Raw genomic sequence first — 4,346 nt, 5'->3', positions numbered from 1 at the left:
GTCTTTATCAGACTTTCCCCCAGACAGAAGGTGGCATAAGGACTATGGTTTTGTTCTGTGGTGCAAGCCAACCCCTCACATACCTGAGCACTCAAACAATCACGGTCTTTGCCTGTGCAGTCTTAGGTATGCTAGAGGAGCAAAATGTAATTATACACATTATTCTTTCATTACCATTGGGATAAAGACTAAAAGGCAAAAGCATGAAATATTATGAACATTTATAAAAGGGAATATTAAATTGGTTTAAACTGCCAGAAAAACCTTTCTAAGTGTTAAAAATAAAACTAGATTACATTAGAAAATTTAATTTTTTTCTTGTACCATAAGAGAAAAATATAGATTGTGATCCAGGAGATCTGAAATAAAATATGGTAAGAAGCTCAGATTCACGTCATTCCTGGAAGAGCTTCTAAAACGAGAGTGAAGATGTCATTGAACCTTTACAATGACTACTATTACAACCAGGTGTCAGGGGATTGATTGAAAGTAATGATCTTGTGCCTGGCGAATGTCCATAATCCTAACTACTCAGGAGACTGAAATCTGAGGATGGAAGTTGGAAGCCAGCCTGGGCAGGAAATCTGTGTGATTTTTATCTTCAATTAACCAGCAAAAAGCTGGAAGTAAAACTGTGGCTCAAGTGGTAGAGCACCAGCTTTGAGTGAAAAAGCTAAGGTCTCCAAGCCCTAATACTGGCATTTGTGCACCAGTGTGTGCATACATGCACGTGCGCACACGCATGCACACACACACATAAGGAAGAAGAATAAGATGGAAGAAGAATAAGGAGAAGGAGGAGGTGAAGGAGGAAGAGGAGGAGGACGAGGAGGAGGAGGAGGAGGAGGAAGAGGAGGAGGGAGTGATTTTATACTATTTTTGAAAGGCAGCAAGTCAAAATTCACACATTGTTTTTCACAGCACAACTACTATGAGTCAGCACAGTTACAGTTTATCATTGGCTGATTTACAAGTTCAAGTAAGGGTAAATAATTCCACAGGCTGAGCTGAAAATGGATGAAATATGCTTTTCAATAATTCACGTTGGATTGTAGTAATATACCTACTTTGGTGTTTTCTTTTGGAATTTTTACTGTAGGAGCCATTAACATAGGTGATCAGTTCTGGATTCATTGATGAAAAGTTGGCAATAGGAAGGTTACAATAGGAATAGTAAATCTAACAGGAGTACCAATTGGGAAATGAGGCTCACACAATTTTGAATCTCCCTTTTGCCTTTAGTTATTTTGCAAATAACTTGTATTTGTAACTGGGACAATTTGAACGGTTATCCTCTTTGTTATTTTTCTTGTGTGGTGGAGGTACATTACTATATCCAACTTGCTTTTGTTGAGATTAGGGTCTTTGAAGTTGTTGCCCACTCTGGCTTTAAACTTTGATCCTCTCTAGTAGCTAGGATTACAGGTATGAGCTGCTGTACCCAGCTTCCAAATATGTACTAAAGAAAACATTGGCTGAATTAACTTTACAGAGATATCTTTTAATAGGCACACAGGTATATCTGTAAAACACATAAGAATTGTTTGGATAAAGGGTCAAAAGCATTTGTAATTTAGATAAATATTTCTGAATAGCCAGCAATGTGAGACAATTTATCTACTTATAACAATAATGAAATGTATAGTCACTCTTCAATAGCTGATATCTTAAGGCTATTTGTTTCGCTTTTTCTCTCCCCCCCCCCCCACAAATTGAATCTTTTACACATTTTAAATTTGAGGTGGCTGTTCAATTTCTTCTTCCTTTTCTGTCAAAATGGTCCTTTTCTGTATTATGATATATATGTATAATATATGTATGATATATAGATATGATATATAGATGTATACATATATGCATGAACCTGAGTGTACTTAAGCCTTGTCCACATGGAGGCACTGGATTGGAACATTCTGGAATGTTGTCGAAAGAGCAGTGGGAACCTGTGCTCAGTGGTGTGTTGGAAAGGTATCCTGACAGCTGGCTATTCCATAGGAATATCCCCAGACAACCCAAGTACATTGAATTCACTACAGGAGGATCAAAAAAGAGATGTGCTCACCATCTACCAAGGTAGAAAAAAAGGAGGACAACTTTCCTACAGAAAAGTAACATTCACTTGAAACAATGTTATCCTGAAACAGCTAAACTATGGTAACCTGGTTTGCACTGTACTTCTTTTGGACTGCAATAAGATGATACTCCATAGAAAATTCATCAAAGAAACATTGCAAAAACCAGTGAAAATTCTGTTAAATAAAAAAATTCTGTTAAATACAGAAAAATATCAAATTTGGGAAGATATACATATATATATGTACACACACACACACACACACACACACACACACACACACACACACATTTTTACCACCACCACCCCACCAAAGGAAAACAAGCAAAAGTGAGAAGATCCAACAAGGTGCTTTCACCATGTTTCTCCTGAGGCATATTTCTGACCTCAGGGATTGCGCAATGATATTTCAAGAGAATGAATAAACATGAGATTGCATCAGATAAGAGTAAGCCACTGAAGAATCTCTTTTCTATGGTGTACATTCTAGTGAAGCATTATCAGATTTAACTTTGGAAAGAGATTGTTAAAACTTAAAAAATTGACTTTTTTTGTATTTTCTGAACGTGGAGACTTCCTGAGAATCTTTCTACTTGCAACTGGAATTTTGGTAATTGTATTTTGCTTTTTTTTGGAGGCAGGCGGGGGTGGGGGGCAGGTACTGGGGCCTAAACTTGGGACCTGGGCTCTGTCCTTTCACTTAGCATTTTCTTTCTTTTTTTTCTCTCTCTTTTTTTTTTTTTAAATTGTGAAGATCCCATACGGGGGGGTTACAATTACATGGGCAAGGTAATGAGTGCATTTCTTTGTTGTTGTTGTTTTTTGTTTTCTGTTTTGGAGGAAGGACAGTTTTATTATTTTCAGGTACAGAGAAATCAACATTGCACACTTAGCCCAGCTTCGTGGCCAGCTCCTTAGCCTTTGCCTTTTCCAGCTTGGCAATTTGAGCCACAGATTTTGGACCCAGGTCATTGCCTCCCCAGTGGCGGCGGATCTCATCATATCTGTCATTGTAGTTGGTCCTGATAGCCCCCAGCAGCTTCACCAGAGATCCCTGAGTTAACCTGAGTGAAGGCAATGATAGTGCATGTTTTCCTTGTTTTCCTGTGGACAAGGCGCCCCAGCCTGGCCTTCCCCTTAATGATGCAGTACGGAACACCCATCTTGCGCACAGGGCAGGCAGGAATACAACTAGCTGGAAGAAAGCATCGCTGCTGGAGTGTCTGCCCTCACCCACAGCAGCATCTCATAGGTCAGCTTGCTGGCAATTGCTCAGGGTTAAAAAGCTCATGGATTTTGGCACATCAAGATTTAGTTCAGTCAGAGGTTCACATCATGGCAAGAGTATATATGTGTGTGTGTGTGTGTGTGTGTGTGTGTGTGTGTGTGTGTGTGTGTGTGTGTGTGTGTGTGTGTGTGTGTGTGTGTGTGTGTGTGTGTTTGGGGGGGGTCTGGTCGTGGGGCTAGTATGCTACCACTTCCAGTTTTTTTTTCTACTTATGTGGTGCTGAGGAATTGAACCCTGGGCCTCATGCATACAAGGCAAGTGCTCTACCACTGAGCCACCTTCCCAGCCCCCAAGAGTATATTTCTTATCAAGCATTGTTGCCTCCTTTTTTGTTTCCCCTTTCCATCCCTTCCCCTCCCCCCCCCAACTTAGCATTTTCACTGAAGGCTGCCTCTACTATTTGAGTCACCGCTTCACTTCTTGCTGATTAATTGTAAATAAGAGTCTCACAGACTTTCCTATTTGGGCTGGCTTCAAACTGTCATCCTTAGATCTTAGCCTCCTCAGTAAGATTAGAAATGTGAGCCCTCAGTGCCTTGCTTGGTGATTGTTTTTGATAATTTTTTGAGACTGTTTAAATTGATAAAATCTCAGATTGAATACTTTAGGGACTGGCTTTGAACAGTGACTCTCAGATCTAAGCTGCATGGGTAGCTAGGATTACAGGTGTGAGCCACTGGCACCTGACCCTAAACCTTTTCTCTGAAATAAAACTTGAAGCTTAAATTGAACACATAATTTATTAACTTATTTCTTCATACTATTTGTTTTTATGGTACTGGGATCAGAATAGGGCCTTGCACTTGGCGAACTTCCGTTCACTCATTATTCATGAGACTGAAATATGATACCACCACAGAGGCAACCGATGGTTTCTAACCACACCAAACAATCTGAAATGATCCTTCTTGCTCTCTACTTACCCAAGTGATTTAAAAACTAGGTCCACACAGAAACAAGTGTGTGAATGTTCCCCTATATGAA

At 39.8% G+C, this 4,346-nt stretch overlaps 1 non-coding gene across 1 annotated transcript; it reads right to left on the bottom strand.

Annotated features, from left to right (window-relative positions):
- Nucleotides 1–3,341: 3,341 nt before the first annotated feature.
- Nucleotides 3,342–3,416, bottom strand: LOC138804458 (small nucleolar RNA SNORD36). The gene has a single exon (XR_011365267.1). It is a non-coding gene; the product is annotated as a small nucleolar RNA SNORD36 (small nucleolar RNA).
- Between the last annotated feature and the right edge of the window lie 930 nt (nt 3,417–4,346).

This window comes from Dipodomys merriami, unplaced genomic scaffold, assembly GCF_024711535.1.
Source record: "Dipodomys merriami isolate MVZ:Mamm:240054 unplaced genomic scaffold, mDipMer1.0.p SCAF_365, whole genome shotgun sequence".
NCBI lineage: Eukaryota > Metazoa > Chordata > Mammalia > Rodentia > Heteromyidae > Dipodomys > Dipodomys merriami.
This window is presented reverse-complemented; position numbering and strand designations above follow the sequence as displayed.